This window comes from Ailuropoda melanoleuca, chromosome 13 (assembly GCF_002007445.2).
Source record: "Ailuropoda melanoleuca isolate Jingjing chromosome 13, ASM200744v2, whole genome shotgun sequence".
Taxonomy (NCBI): domain Eukaryota; kingdom Metazoa; phylum Chordata; class Mammalia; order Carnivora; family Ursidae; genus Ailuropoda; species Ailuropoda melanoleuca.
This window is the reverse complement of record NC_048230.1, coordinates 5,564,546-5,580,937: the sequence shown is the minus strand read 5'-3', so window position 1 is coordinate 5,580,937 and position 16,392 is coordinate 5,564,546. Positions and strand designations below refer to the sequence as shown.

General features: G+C 51.8%; 1 protein-coding gene and 1 long non-coding RNA gene across 8 annotated transcripts in view; one reads left to right on the top strand and one right to left on the bottom strand.

The window, feature by feature from the left end:
- Positions 1-16,392, top strand: part of KSR1 (kinase suppressor of ras 1) — a 149,315-nt gene that overhangs the window by 45,889 nt on the left and 87,034 nt on the right. The gene's annotated exons all lie outside the window — the stretch shown is intronic.
- Positions 4,796-14,926, bottom strand: LOC105239208. Of its 3 annotated transcripts, none has more exons than XR_004619932.1 (5): positions 14,601-14,926; positions 9,903-10,032; positions 9,739-9,785; positions 5,688-5,856; positions 4,796-5,301 (listed from the first exon to the last, which is right to left on the bottom strand). It is a non-coding gene; the product is annotated as an uncharacterized LOC105239208 (long non-coding RNA). The 3 variants fall into 3 exon arrangements; XR_004619931.1 differs by having other exon boundaries at positions 5,491-5,826; XR_004619930.1 differs by having other exon boundaries at positions 5,688-5,826.

The window sequence follows — 16,392 nt, the reverse complement described above, 5'->3', positions numbered from 1 at the left end:
TTGCTACATCCCTTGCCACCTGTAGGGAGCTGACTGTTGGGTGTCGACCGCATCATGATGACTTAGAGCCAGGAAGGGTCTCTGCTTTTAGCTCCCTCCCCGTCTGAGTGCTTTGGGGATTCCAAGCTGGTAAAGGGAGCACCCGGGAGTGGTTTTGCTCGCCTGGGCTGAGGGGGTGTGCAGGCTGCCTGTCCAATGCTGGGAAGAGGTTTTAACACCCACGAATGGGTGGGGGCATCGATGGGCACTTGGGGACTAGAACTCAGAACGAAAGGACAACAGCCTGCCCTCTACATCTGTCAGGTTCTACTCAGGAGGGACCTGTGGACGGTTGGGTTTTTTCCTGCAGGACCCTACCGTGGTGGAGTGCTAGGCTGGCAGGGCTTGGCCGTGGATTGTTGAGGCATCTCTGTAGAGAGAATATGTGCTTTAAAGGCGGTTTGGTCAGCTTTGAAAGCTTCGGACAGGGGAGGGGTCCTGAGTGAGCCTCGGCAGTACCCAAGCAAGGTTTCCTAGGGGACAGGACACCCCAAGCCATGAACGTTCTGTGCCTTCCTTCCATTACTGTGGTTAGCTGTAAGCTTCCAGGGGGTGTGTGTGTGTGTGTGTGTTTTTCCTCAGTGCCCCCAAACATGGCAGTTGTCAAACTAGGTGTTCGGTAAGGACAAGCTCTCCAAGCAAACATCCGCTTGAGTGTAAGCTGCTCTCCAGGGGGAATATGTGGATTTACAGCCTTCGTGGGAGAGCAGAACCGAGACAGCAGTTTTTCAGCATCAGACCATAGAGTGGCTCTGTGCCGTCTCCAGCTGTCTCGTGTGTGTTCAGTTAGCTTGGGCCCATTCTCAGGGCTGGTGGCGGGCTAGCCCCTAGACCCGCTGTCTCCTCACGGAGGTTCTGGCTGTGGACTGGGCTCTTAGCCTTTGCTCTGATGGCTCAGCAAAGCATCCGCCTCTTTCCGCCGTACTGACTTTTCTAGTGCTTTCTGAGCTTGTCCTGTTTTAGGTCCTTGTCACTAATCTGGAGTAAATGTTAAGTCCCACACTATTTCCTTCCTGCAAGGGGCTTACAGTTCTGGTTGTGGGAGATAGAGACAAATATACTCGAAGCCTCTAAGGAAGAATGTGGTGTGCTGGCTCGGCCAGTTTGTGGATGGACACAAATGTGAGCACTCCCCCCCCCCCCGAAGAGAAGCGGGGGGGCGCCCTGGCTGGGGTGGGGGTGGGGTGGTAATAAGGTAGCAGGAGATTTGGGTTCAGTTCAGATGTATTGAGTACCCAGAGTGGGCTGGCTTTGTTATCCAGATCATTCTTCTTCATTTTTTAAATTTTTAACTATTTCTATTGTAAAATATAACATAGAAAATACGCAAAACATAACGGTACAGCGCCATGAATGATCGCAGAGCAAGCACCCTTATAACTGCTATTGGGATCAAGAAGTGGAACCTTGCCAGCACCCCAGAGGGTCTCCCTGGTCACAACCCCTTCCTCTTACGACCCAAAGTAACATTGGCCTGACTTTCATAGTCGTCACTTCCTTGCTTCTTAAAATAATTATTTTACCAGGGCGCCTGGGTGGCACAGCGGTTAAGCCTCTGCCTTCGGCTCAGGGCGTGATCCCGGCGTTATGGGATCGAGCCCCACATCAGGCTCCTCCGCTATGAGCCTGCTTCTTCCTCTCCCACTCCCCCTGCTTGTGTTCCCTCTCTCGCTGGCTGTCTCTGTCTCTGTCAAATAAATAAATAAAATCTTTAAAAAAAATTATTTTACCATATTCATAGGCATCCCTAAGCACTGTCATTTAGTTTGGCCTGTTTTTTGGACTTTCTATTGGGAGAGGCAGGCTGTAGGTATTGGTATTTGATTTTTTTTTGCTCAACGTTCTATTTGTGAAATGCAGGCGTCTTTGTCGCACGCAGCTGTCACTCATTTTCACTGCAGTGCTCTGTTCCATCGAGGGATTAGCACAGTTTCTGTTCTCCTGTTGATGGACATGTGGTTTGTTTACAGTTTGGGAACATTACTCCAAAATCCTGCTGTGATCGTCTTTGGACGTACCTTTTGGACACACCTGTGCGTACACATGCGTGTGCACCCGTCTTCCTGCTTTCTCTTGGGTGTCCCTGGTGGTGTAACTGTGTCACCTTGTTCCTTCTTTCCATCGGCCCCTGTCAGCAGGTTGGGGAGGGTTGGCTCAGCTCAGCAAGTGGGAATCTTGGCTGCTGTCCTGCCTCCGTACTCCTTGGGTTGTCTCTGAGCTCCTAGTGGGGCCACATCGCCTTTCCAGGCATTGCGGGAGTTCCCGCTCGTAAGGCCTGTGTTCGGTGCCTGGGTAACCTTGCAGGGAGACTGTGTGTCATGTGACAGACCGGTCAGGAGGGTGGGTGGACAGTGTCAGGGGTGCAGCCTGTCCGTCACAGTCCTCCAGGTGGACCCGAATGCCCAGCCCCTCGGAGTTTCGGTGTCTGCCCACAGTGTTTCCTCCTGAGTGGCCCTGGCACCCCTCCAGCATACCTAGTGGAGAATGGTCAGGAAGGCCCAGGCCTCAACCAAGTCTCCTGGCCGCTGCTTGTGGTGCAGCTAAGCTCTTAATGTGTTTTCATAATCAAAGCAGAAAGGTCCCATTGTGGCACTAACGCCTTTGCCATAAAGCGCTTTTTGTTTCCTAACAAAATTCCAAGTTGCAAAAGCAAGTCAGCTTAGCAAAGACACAATACCAGTGAATGGCCACTTGCCACGTGTGGCAGTGAGGCAAGCTCCTGGTGAGTCACGGGGGGCCGGCCGCTGGTTTGTTGAGGCATCCCAGGGACACCAGGATACTTTGCAGACCCCTGGGAGGAACACAGTAAGATACTGAGGGTCGTTCTGATCATCTTGGAATTACAATCTGAGGTTAAAGTGTCAGAGTTCACTTGGATCCGTGTTTAGAAAATCCAGATAACACTGGGTTAAACACGTAAGGGGGTTATTTTTCTCATGAAACAAAAAGTCCAAAGGCAGGCAGTCCTAGGGCTTCCTGTTGACCCCTTGTGTCTCTTTGCTGTATCATCCTTAGCGCATAAACTTTTCCCTCAGGCTCAAGATGGCTGCTGCAGCTCTGGGCTTCACAGCTGCATTCCAGGCAGGAGGAAGGGGAGAGGGAAGCTGGAAGCTGGTTTTTGCCAACTGACTCTTACCCGTTTGAATGAGGAAGACTAACTTCTCAGAAGTACCGAGCAGTAGGCCTCCCTTTACGTTTCAGTGGCTAGAACTGGGTCATGTGGCAACCACCGGTTGCTAGGGAGCCTGGGAGATGCGCGCCCTACACAAAATCAAGGGTCCCTGAAGTTCTGGAAGAGGGGAGAATGGATACGGGAAAGCCGCTAACAGCAGGTGCCCCGATGTGCTGGAGCGTTGGGAACAAGTTCTCGTTCCGGAAAGTCCATTTCCTTGGTAACACACTTACTCCCGTGAGCACCAGAATGCGTTTTAATCATTCCACATGGCTCCAGAAGGCGCAGACGTGGTTTTTGAAACGATCTAACGGCCCCGGATTTTTCACTGTGGCTGGGGAGCCTCAGTGCCTCTCTTGAGGTGTGGTCTGAAGGGCCGCTTGGCCTGAGACAAGTCTGCTTTTTGAATGTTGGGGCTGCTGTGGTTTCTCCCGCCTGTTCCATCATTGCTGTCACATCTTGTGGTCTCTGTGCACTTGTCTCTACCTGCCGTGGTTCTTCTCACCGTCAGATTGTCTGCTTTCTATAGTCGTGGACAGGAGACCCCAGGGTATCAAGTGTGACAGAAGTGCGCGTGGATGGAGGCGGTGGCTCTGGGGACAGGGGGAAGGACAGGTTAGCTCGAGCCTTTGACAGGCTCTGGAGTCCGTTTTATCCACTCAGGGGCCTTTGCTTTCTCCTGGCCTACCAGGTAAGAGAATTAGTGATGATACTTCAAAGCAAAACCAGAAACAAACCAAGGACGGTTTTCTGTCCTAGCTTCCCATCAAGGTGATACCAGGGAATCGGTTGTATGCGGCTCACTTGATGCTGATTTTCCCATCACCACTCAGATAACTTCCGCCTTGCCTCGTCTGTGTCTCGGAATGTAGAACCCCGTTTTATAAGCACATCTATAAAACCCGAGAGACCCGTCACATTCAGGCAATAAGCAAAGGAGAAAATCGAGATGATGTGGCTTTCTGACTTCAGACAAGTTACCCAATCCCTCTAGGTCTATTTCCTTCTCTGTAAAAGGAGGGTACATATTAATTGCTTTGGCATCATTTAAAGAAGTAAATTAGAACGGGTTAAAACATGGAATCGTTGCCTAGCATATAGTAAGTGCACAATAAAAACTATGGATACTGTCATCATTATTACAGAAGGGGCGTGTTCAGTGTGGGAGCAGGCCGCCTGGGAAAGTATGTGGGCAGACATCAATCTGAGCCATATTTACCTGATGGCAGAGATAAACCCATTGTTTGGACAACACGAGGGAACCAACAACAGATGTCTTAGTGTGTCTTTGCCCTTGCTCCCTTCCCGTGTCAGTGCAGAGTGCAGTTTCTTATTCTTCCTTCCTTCCAATAATTTTATATCTGATTAGAAAACTAGGTATGTGTTCATTGTGGAGAATTTGAGAAACGTAAAAACATAAAAAGAGAATTTTAAAATCACTCTTAAAATACATGTACCTGTGTGTGTGCATGGGTGTGTGGAGAGACAGAACTTTATTTTGTCTTTTTATTTTTTTAAAGATTTTATTTATTTATTTGAGAGGGAGAGCGAGAGGGAGAGCACAAGCAGGGGGAGCAGGGGGAGAGGGAGAGGTAGGCTCCGTACTGAGCAGGGAGCCCAATGCGGGGTTCGATCCCAGGACCCTGGGGTCATGACCTGACCCGAAGGCAGATGCTTAACAGACTGAGCCACCCAGGCGCCCAAGACAGAACTTTAAAAAGGTGGGGCCACCCTGTGCTTCCTGCTCTGCCCTCTCCCATTTTCATGCACAGTGAACCAGGGTGAATGCTCGCTATGTAAGGTACAGCCGCACAGCGTTCTGTGGGTGGGTTTTTACCCAGAGTGGGAAGAGACCCCTGAGGATTCAGACGGACTCGCTTTCCTAGGTGATCGTCGGGACATTCCCTCGGCCCCCTTCCGTATTGTAGAAGCTGTTTTTGTCCAGCTGTGGGACGACGTGGATTGCGGTTGGGTCCCCGGGTTCTGTAACCGTGGATGTTGTCAGGTGGGATTGTGAGGAGAAGATGGGGGGTCTGGAATGATTTCAGACGCAGGCAGGTGTGTCCTTAAGGCGGAGGGATCCTTGTGGACTAAAGGAATCAGATGATTTAAGTTGTTTATTCATTCAGTCATTACTGAGGACCTGCTATGTCCCACAACATCAAAGGCTTTGCATGGGGAAGGGCATTCCAGGGAGGGGGCCTGCCCAGCAAGGCTCTGGAGGTGTGGAACAGCCTGGATGGCTCAGCTTAGTAGCAAGGTGAGGCAACAGCTCTTACCTTTTCATTTCTAAAGCGCGTCATGCTGGGCGGGGAAGCTGCGCTTGTGAAATTTGGCATGGACTTTACTATTCTTCAAGTGAAAAGAAAAGGCTGAAGGTACTTGCTTTGAAAGCACTTTCTCTGGGAAGTGTAGACATTACTCAGAATAACACAGAAGTAGTTTCTAATAATCCTGGTGTTTGCAGTCTGCCCACCTGTCCATCTGCCATCCGTGTGCCCGCTCCCTATGAGGCACTGTGCTGAGGTCCCGGGGCCTGCCCTTGCCGGGCCCTCACGGCCTGTCGAAGGAGGCGGACATCTGCGTTAATCACTGGTGTTCTGGGCTGACAAGTCCTATGGGAAAGCAGAAGTGGGAGTGGGAACCTGTTGGCAAGAGTGGGGAGAGCTTAAGATGGTGATGTTAAGATGGGAGAGAAGGTNAAGGTGTACCACCACCCCCCCCCCCCCGCCCCTGCCCCAGGCAAAGGATATGGTCACACTACTGCCAGGAAGGTTCCACATCCCTCGGTTGTGGCTGCAGTGGCCAAAAAACTGGAAAGAGCCTTCAAGGGAGCAGACATTCGCTGGTGCCTGTTTTGGCTGGACGCTGTGGTAGGACACGTGTATCCGTAACCCCCGCGTCGTGTTTTAGAGCCTTAGATATTATGGCTCAGACGTTGGATGATTCATCCAGGTCACGCTGCCCCAGGCTGGTAGGGCTGGCCTTAGCCCCAGGCTGGCTTGAGCCTGAAGCCTTGGGCTGCAGAACTCCCTTCTGGGCCCTGCAGGCTGCTGCTACTGCTGGGCGGGGTAACGGCTGACCAGAGGCCTGCACAAATAGTGGCTTGTGGCGGTCAGCAGATGGAAAGCCTGGCCGTGGTTCCCCTGCAGAGGGGCGGTCCTGCTGATCGGAACTGAGGCTTTGGACTAATCAAAATAGTAAATTACCTGGATGGCCCCCACCCCTTAACAAGCCCCAGTGACTCCACAGCCCTCAGATGTGGGAGATCTGGGAGCCTTAGCCTATCTCTGCACCTTGGTTGCCTACTGTCCAGATGCGTGTCCCGGCCTGCCCTGGGGCTCAAGTGTGGGGCACTGTTGAGGCAGGAGGACAGGAAGTCCCTTCAGGGTTGTTTGTTCAGCAACACTCTTCCCCATGCCCATTTTACAGTGGAGGAAACTGAGGCTTGCTTCACCCCCAGCATTTGGTCAGCACGGCTCTCTCTCTGACTTCCAGGCCAAGGGAAGTGTGATGCCAGGAACGAGGAGCCAGACAGTGATGGCTAGTTTGTGCCATGCTGAAAGTCACGGGACTCAGCTGTCCCTGGAGTGAGATGTCCCCTCACGGTACAGCCTTCCCTCGGGCACCCAACTGAGGCCGGGACTGAGGGCCCTGCTCCATGGGCTCGGTGGTGTGAGCACTTCGAGCAGCCAGGTTGTTGTGTGGAGATTTGGGGGATGGTAAGGCCAAATGAACAAGCAGAAGGGCTACTAAGCTTTATGACCCTGTAAACCCTGGATGTTGGGGGACTGGTGGGTGCGGCAGAAGGAAGGGACCTGAGCCAGCACCGCAGGAAGGCCCGTGGCACGGGCCTGAACCTGGGGCCTGGAGATGGGGAAATCTCTCGGGGCTGCCTCCAGATGCTGGACAGAGGGAGGTCTCAGGAACGGGCCGATGGTGCTTTGCCGATGGGGAAGGGGATGAACCCACAGGTGATGTCGGTGCTCTGCGGAGCTCCATGGATCTAGTTATTTCATGTCCCCCCAACAGTCCTCTGAGGTAGGCAGCACTGTTCCCGTTTTATATACATGGAGACAAGGTTCTGGGAAGTTACGGACCTTGCCGAAGTTCATGTAGCAAGTGGAGCTTGACTCCCAAATTCTTGCTATCTCGCCATGACAAAACGCCCGTCCTGTTTGGGGTGCACTCCGAGATCTAGGTGGTGTTAGACCTGGCCACTGGCTGGGCAAAGGAGCAGAACTCAGGAGGTAGATACCACCCTTAGGTGATGGTTCGGGCGCCCCTGCAGGAGCGAGGGTTCTGTGTCTCCCTCCGGGAGCAGGAACGTTGGAAAGCTCAAACCTCTGAGTTTGTGGCCGGGAAACTGAACGAGTTAATCTTACCTGAGTGCTGTGCCCACCAAGTGTTTGTTAAATAAAGTGAAGGTAAATAAATAAATAAGTAAAATGCTAATAACGCCCCCCGTTGGCCCTGTAGGCTTGGCTGGCTTCTCCATGCAGAGCGTGCACAATGCAGCTTTGTTTTTCGGCCCCTTTGTCTGCAAGAGGCCTCTGCGTGGCTGACTCACAGGCAGGAGGCCAGGCTGTGCTTGCCCGAGTTTCCCAGGCCCCCCGGCTGGCCACCTCCAGCTCCTGCTGTTTTCCACTGGGGGTTCCCGGACAGGGAGGTGACCCTCCGTTCCGTGGACGGCAGGGGATGCCGCCTTCAGCCTGTGGTTACCTGTTTCCCCAACAGACAGAAGGAGAGGGTGAAACCCTTCCCTATGAAGGGACATCCAGCTGGCTGAGAGCAGGTAGAGAGAAGGTGAGCTTTGGAGACGGTGTGATATTTTCCATTTGCCTGTCTTCCTAACTGTGCTCTTGGAGAATTGGGCCTTAAATCATTACATCCCTGTGAGAAGGGAGCTGGTACAGAGGTGCTGTTGGCCTGTCTGCTTTGTGACTTGGGAAGTTCCGAGGACAAGTCGGTCTTGTGGAATGGGATTCCCAGCCTTCAAGCACCGGTGGCTGCCACCCACTGCCTGGAACGCTGCTTGCCACTGTGGTTCTTCACCCTGTCTGGATATCACCTCGGCTGCTTTTATTTTATTTTATTTTATTTTATTTTATTTTATTTTATTTTATTTTATTTTATTTATTTTTTAAAAGATTCTATTTATTTATTTTAGGTGGGGAGGAGGGCAGAGAGAAAGAGAGAGGGAAACCCAGGCAGACTCTATGCTAATTGTGGAGTCCCACACGGGGGCTGGATCTCATGACCGGGAGATCATGACTTGAGCCAAAATCAAGAGTCAGATGCTTAACTGACTGAGCCCCCCACGCGTCCCTCCTGGGATGCTTTTAAAACATACTGATGTTGATGGGGCACCAGCCTGGGTGGTGCAGTCGTTAAGCGCCTGCATTCGGCTCAGGGCGTGATGCCGGCGTTCCGGGATCGAGCCCCACATCGGACTTCTCCACTAGGAGCCTGCTTCTTCATCTCCCGTTCCCCCTGCTTGTGTTCCCTCTCTCGCTGGCTGGCTGTCTCTGTCTAATAAATAAATAAATAAATCTTTAAAAACAAAACAAAACATACTGATGTTGGGGGCACAGCCCTAGCCGGATGGACTTCATACCTCTGGGGTGGGCCCTGGGCACCCCATCCCTGAGCTCTCTGCCAGTGACCCTGTACACAACAAGGGGCGGGAACGTCCGTTAGAATGCTAGAGATGAAAAGACCGTTCCAGTCGCTTGTCCCTCCCTTGGGTTTACCCACAAGAAGGACGATGAGTTGGCAAAGGCTACTCTGGTAGGGGCACACCGGGTCAGAACAGGGCCTCCGCTGTGGGGCTCAGGCTTTCCCCCAAGCGCTGACCTCCTGGTTATGGGAAAGGAGGGCGGTTGTTTGGCATGATGTTGATAATAAATTGTCCGCTTGTCACCCATGCTGGTAGGGAGACCAGGCTTAGCGTCACCTTGTCCAGGAAAGCCTGCCAGTGGCTTCCAGCTAGTGTTTAGTCTTCCCGTCCTTCTCCGTGCTCCCTTTATCTCGCATATTGTTGACATTGCCTCCTTTCACGTAGCATGACCGTTATTTATTTTCTGGGCTGTGAGCCTCCCGGGGTTCTAGCCGTCATTATAAACCCGTGCCGGGACAAAGAAGGCATTCAGGAAGTGTTGGTGGGGTGGGAGGGTGGATACCTGTCCAGGAGTGTTCCGTCGTTCTTCTGAGCCACTGGGTTAAGTGGGTCAAGGCATCTACCCTTCTGTATCTGAATCGAATCCAGATGAAAAACGCATGGCCGGGCCGAGTCAGGATAAACAAGACTGGGAAGGGGCTGTGTACTTGATCAGGGGAGTCTGGCTTACCTAAAATAACAACCACTGCTCCTCCCCAGCCCTCCCTCCCCTCTGCCCTCCTGCCCAGCGTCCTTTCACAGTGGGCAGATCCAGTAAGTGTCGCAGCTGGAATCCCTGGCTTGCGTTTGGAAATAAACAAGTTGGCCCCTCTCTGCTTGGGACTTTCCTTTATCAGGAGATACTCACAAGCCACCACCCCAGATGCGAGGTTTCTTTCCAGCAGCCGGAGAACTCTGGGGGAAAACAGGGAGGGCTCAAGATGGGCCAGACACCCCAACCCGTCTTCTTCTGCATTCACCTTGGTTTTGGGGGAGGATCGAGGGGGTGTGGATGCAGGGGACTCCCCCTACCTGCCTGCCTTTTGCAGGGTGGCCCATCTCCACGTAGCAGCCAGGAAGCCTTCTGGGGAGAGGAGCTCAGGCTGAGGTATTCCTGTGTGTCTGCTGCAGCTCATTCAGAGTATTTAGGGGCGTGCGCATGCTGGAGGGGGGTGGATATGGAGGCAGATGACATCAGCAAAGTAAAATAACAGTGATTCAAGCAAGTTAATTTTTTATACATAAAAGAGGTCCAGAGGTAGGTAGCCCTTGGTTGGTGTAGTGGATCCGCAAAGACACAGGGAAGTCACATTCCTTCCAGCTCATCCCCTCTGCCATTCCTTGTTCTCATGTTCCAAGATAAGCTGCTAGAGCTCCAGCTATCACATCATCAGTTCAGGCAGCGGGATGGATGAGGGACTGGGGGAAGGATGTGTTCTTTAAATATTCTTTTTGAGATTGCCACATGACACTTGGATTTACGTGTCCTTGGCCAGACGTTGGTCATACAGCTACACCTAGCTACAGAGGTAGGTAGGGAGGATGGAAATGGGCCAACTAAAAATCAGCGTTCTGTTAGGAAGAGTAGAGAATGACAAGTGGGAGGCAACTAGATGATGAAGGGCAAGAGAGAATGAGGTTCGCTCAGACCTCAGACAGCTTGCAGGCAGGCTGCCCCTTTGGGATTTGCGCAGACGGGTCTGGAGTTTGAGAGAGGGGTGGGGCCCAGAGTTTCTGGTTAAGGAGGCATCAATATACAGGTGGTGATGGGGGTTCTGGGAAGGAATCTCCCGTGCCGTCAGAAGTAGGAAGGACAGCTGGAAGCCAGGGGCAGGCAGGAGGAGAGGCTCCCTGTGCCAGCTGCCCTAGTGAAGTCAAGCAGATATACATGGAAATAAGAAGACTGAGTCTGCAGGCTTCTGCAAGAACAGTCCCAGTGAAGTGGAGAGACCGAGACCTTTGGGCCTGAAGGAAGAGGAGGGAAGGTGGACGCTGGAGGGAAGGTGTTTTCTTAAGATCTGAAAGACTTGAGTGAGGGTTTAGAGGCTGTAGGCCAGCTCGACCCCGCTTCTCTAACCCCAGCTGCCTTCAGAGGGAAGGAGGTGACCATGGGGGGTGATGAGTTCTCAGGGGTGAGGAGAGGCACACCGAGGGAGTTCCAGGCCAGTCCGTCTCTGCGTGGGGGCTCCTTCAGCATGAAGCAGGGAGACCCAGGAACCAGGAAAGAACGAGCAGTTAGGTAGAAGCAAGCAAGAGAACTGCTAAGCCGTGGGAAGGAGCTTCAAACCCACAACTATGAGGGGATTCAACACACCCAGTATTTCGTTTTCTCCAGTAGCAATTAAAGAAGCAGAGAAGGATCTGTTCCCCAGGGTCAGGAGGCTCAGGCTGGGTGTCAGGAAAAGGCAGAAGGCTACGGGGTCCTGGGCAGGGGTGATGGTGGAGTTCAGGCAAGGTTCAATTGTATTTCGTGCTCTTTCATAAGTGGCAGAGAAGGATGGGACATGTTTTAGAATTATTCTCATTAGAAATGGTGAAAAAGCTAAAAAGTCATTGCTGAAAATCTGATCACCCTTGATACACAGAATTGAGTGCTTTCAGTCACCCAGATCGGCGCTTCAAAAATCTTGGCTTGCATTATTTGTAGGCTTATTTAGTATGAAACTGTATCCGCTTGTTACTTTGGATGGGGCAGCGTATCGTCAAGCAGGTTGTGGACTGCACAAGGGGCTGAGAGGTGCTGAAATCCAGACTGCCTCCGTTTGCCAGGCACGTGGCCCTGTGCGTGACTGTGCTGTGTCTCCATACAGGCAGGGACACCCTCTTTCGACTTGGATCAAGGGCTAGTTCTGGCCCTGACCTTGGGTGTCTTAACCTCTCCATGCACATTTCTTCTTCTGTGGCAAGCATAAATGAGTTACCCCAGATAAAGTGCCCAGAACCGTGCCTGGCACTTGTTAGGCATCATTCAACGATGGGCTGCTGGGATTTTATTTAATTGGGGAGCGATTTGAGCCTCCTCGGTCACCTTTTCTGAAGGCTTATCTTGTTGGGTTTGTCAAAGCCTGGCATTTGGAAGGGGTTTGGGGCTCTTGATTGCTTGCGGTTTGGCCACTGAGCTTGCATTTCCCTCCGAGAATTCTTTCCAAACCTTAAGCTTTCCCAGAGCGCATCTGCTTACTCTTAAGGCAGTTGACCTTGGCATTGCTGGTGCCTTCGTCATCTGAAAGGTGATGGAGTGGTTGCGGCCAAGGACACACCCCAGGTGGGCTGGCGGAACTCGCTGTTCAGAATTTTGCATGAATTCTCTTCCGAAATGTAAGACTGGAGAGCTAGAGGTAGGTTCCAGGGAGAATGAGAGCAGCACTGTCCAATCCAGAACTATTTCTGCGAAGGGTGGGGCCTCACCCCTACGATATACAGGTCTGCTTTGGAACTGGGAGCTGACTTCTGGTCCATGGCCTCATTTTGGCCACAAGTCAGACCACACACAATGCATGAGAAACAGCAGCATGTCTTGGGCTATGACCCACGGCCTGATCCTGGTCATCACCCTCTTTAGAAGAAATTTTCGTGTTTTCTGCGTTTTAGGACAGATACCTTTCAGAGTGGAATCTTCCTGAAATCCAGATGCATTGTACACTGGTCTAATGTGACACTTTTTGTTTTCCGCAAATTCTCTTATTATATTGGCGGTGTGTTTTACGAATGTTTTATATATTCCTACCTCACCCGGGTGCATCCAGAATGAATTTTGTTTGGTCCATAGAGAGGGATCTGACTTTGTTGACTTCCAACAGAGAGCAGATGGGGGCCGCCCCCGCCAGCGTATCAAGTAGGTGCTTGGTGTAAGTGAACACAGGCTTTGAAGGAACCTGAAGCCAGAGTGGTTCAGTCATTCGTTAAAGGTCACACAGCTGGAAAAGAATGGGTCCCGGATTTGAGCCCAGCTCTGTCGGACCCTAACATGTGGCCCTTTCTCCTCCGCAGACACGGCTCTTCTTCTTTACTTCTGCCTTCTGCTGTTTTCTGTCCGCAGTGCCCCCTTCTCCCACTGAAATCCTATTACTCTTTCATTTTGAATCACGTTATGTGTTTATAAAGAGAACACATGTTCTTAGAGAAAATACAGAAAGCCTCAAAATAAGATTCTGTATTTCCAGTGTTTACATTTTGATGTTTATTTTGCTATGAACCATACTTTGACCTCAGTGAAGCTGAAAAAAGAAAAATCACACTTTAAAAATTGCTTAAGGATCAATTGAGATTATATTGTAGATGTAGTTTTCTAATCTTGAGTGTTTACCTTGCTATAATATCATGGGCATCGCCCATGCCATTAAATATTCTTTGAAAATGGGATTCATTTTTTAGTCGCTGCAGCTTTCTGCAATATAAACACACCGAAATGTAGTTACCCACTTCCCCACGGTTGCTACTTTAAGTTGCACTTCCGTGAATAGCCCTACACGCATGCTTAATTGTTTCTTTAGGATATATTCCTAGAATATATCCTGAGTAAGGCCGCTGCGTGGTTCTCGGCGACCCTCCAGGAAGGCTGGCCGTACTGCTCTGCGCTCCAGCTGCAGCCCACACCCGGGACCGTTTGGAGTGGCTCTGAGGCATTGCCGCAATCCCATTTGCTTTCCTTCTGCGTTTCCTTGCTTATGATTAGGTGGAAGGATTTGTTACAGTTGCGCGGGTCTATAACTTTCCTTTGAGATGCGTGTGGATGTTTCCTTAACCTATTTTGCTGACCTGACCCTGTCCGGGGCTGCTCCTTGTTCTTCGAGACCTAATTCAAAGCCCACCTTTTTCGTGACCCCTTCCCTGCTACCTGCCATTTCTCTGAAGCTGGAAGTTATTTTTCTTTTTTAAAGATTTATTTGTTTGAGAGAGAGAAAGAGAGAGCATGAGTGGGAAGGGCGGAGGCAGAGCGAGAGAGAATCCCAAGCTGAGCACAGAGCCTGAATCCAGGGCTGCAGCTCCCGACCCTGAGATCACGACCTGAGCTGAAACCAAGAGTCAGATGCTCAACCGACTGTACCACCCAGGTGCCCCTGGAAGTTATTTTTATTTCCACCTCTGAATTCTCAGAGCAGCTTGTATCTTAAAACAACTTTGTCAAATACCCCTTTGCGTTATAACTTGATACCTTTGGCCCCTGCTTGAGGGGGGAAATGGGTCTTACTCATTTCTGTATGACTCGGAGGGCCTGGCGCAGTGCTCGTAACTAGCAGGTGCTCGATATTCTTAAATGGATGGATGGTGGATACACACAGTTCTTAAAGATTAAAAAAAAGGGAGGGCTGGCTCCGCTGGTAGAGCACATGACTCCTGGTCTTGGGGTTGTGGGTTTGAGCCCCATGTTGGGTGTAGAGATTACTTTAAAAAATCTTTTTAAAAAAATGCAGCAAAATGAATCTAATGCCATCTTGTCACATTGTTTTCTTCCTTTCTTCCTCTTTCCTTTCTGAGTCAGTGAGGTTTTGCTCTGTCTGATACCTGTTGGGGCTTTCGGGGGAGGACTGGGCATGGCGGCCCGGCCAGGGCTCTGCGTCGAGGACACCGACGGTTGACTGCCCACCCAGACTTTTCTCCCCATCAGCTTCCGTTTTCCTCTTTTGACAATTTAAAACGTAATATTCTCCCTAATCATCTTATACCACGCGCACGTGGTAATTCTAGAATATTTGGAAAACGGAAAAGTAGAAGGAAGAAAGTGATTACCTGTGGCCTGCCCACCCAGACTCGGCGGGCGTGTGGTTGACGTCTCGGCCACGTTTTCTGGGAGCTGCAGCGTCCAGGCACACGTGTTGTAACCGTCTGTCGTGCGGGAGAATCGCACAAAAAAACTTCCGTGTTTTTGTAAAGTTGTTCGATGGTTTTGTACTGTTGTAAGTGGTTTTACGTCGCCTCCTGGGGCCCTGCTTCTCTGGGCGGGTCTTTGGGTCGTTCCCGCTGTGTCACCCTCCTGGACAGGGACGGACAGGCCGTGCACAGCGTTGCCTTTTCGCTTCTTCAGCTGCACCCCCGGGGGACAGACTCATACCAGCTCTTCCCCTCACTCTTCTCCCCTTGTGGCCAGTGCCCCAGTTGCCTCTCGGTTTGTGTTTCTCAGTATCCGTGTGTAGCAACATATTGAGAAATGGCTTCCTTTTCAGGAGGAAAACTCAAGTGCTTGAGCCTCGAGGAGGCCACACAGGAGTGCAGAATCATGGCCTGCGGGTGTCGGGGCCGTGGTGTCGCATAGCCAGCCCCTCCTGCCCGCCGAGGCTCAGGGGTGCAGAGGATGTCGGGGAGGGAACGTTTAGGTTTTGGAGGGGCCGTAGGCCCCAGACCTGACACAGCTGCTCTCCCTGGTAGTAGACTCTGGTCACTGTCCCAGGTCCCCCTAGGAGTTTGTAGTGAACACCCAGGCCCATTTTCCGGCTGGTCCCAGACTTGGATCCTGTGTGGCAGATCAGTCCTGGGTGAGTGCTAGGGGGCTGCTGGGATGGGAGCAGTTCTGGAATGCTCTTCAGCCCCGCTCCTCTGAGGAGCTGCTCAGGGTGTGCCGTGGAGCTCCTGACGCCAAGCGGCCCACTGAGGGGCTGCAGTTACAGAGGTAATGTGGCTCAATATCTGGGGCTGGGGCTGCGGAGGAGCCCTGCCTGCGTTCACACCCACCCGACGGGTACTTGATCTCTGTGTGTACTTTCCTCCTCACGTGGGTATGATAACACCTCCTCCAATGACATGAGTTAGCGTTTATAAACTTCTTTAAATAGTCCCTAATTTGCTAAGTAAAAATAGGGCCCCAGAGGCCTGCTAAGCTTCTTGCTCTCGCAGCAGGTGGAACCCGTGCCTTCTGCCTTCCAGCAGCGAGGGAAGAGCGCTGGACAGCAGCCCGGAGACCAGGAGGCCTTTCGACTTTCTCTGTGACTAGGTCACTGCCCTGTCCTGGGCCTTCGTTTCCTCACTGGTTATTCGTTACATATAGGAGATGACCTTGAAGGCCTTTCTCATTTTAGAACACTCTAGGATTTTGTGGTTGGAAGGTATTTCAGATTAGCTCAAGGAGGGGCCAGTCCTGCCAATAGGGGAGGTGTTGGCGTCCTGGTTGGTGTCGTCCTCAGTCAGGCCCGACTGCAAGGACTGGTGGCCAGGAGGAGATCCAGAACCCTTTGGGGTTTGCCTGGAGTTTGCTCTGCTTAGGTGAGCTCGCCTCCATCTGGAGGGTGAATTCAAGTACTGGGTCACGGGTCATAGGAGAACCGGCCTCCTTGGGGATGTAGGGTAGGTGAGGTCCTGTATGTGGAGTGGGGCCAACGTGTGGGCTGCCTGCACCTCTGCTCTGTGGGGCTGCAGTGCACCCCTGCCTGCAGAGCTCACTGCTTGCCCTGAGGTCTGCATGTGAGCGAAATCGGGTCTTACGCAAGAGCTGGTGTGTATCTCTCTGCCTCGAGCGGCAAAGTCTGCAGAGCTCTTAGCAGAGCTCTCACAATCGGGGAACCAGCAGAAGGCTCTTCTGTCACTTTCT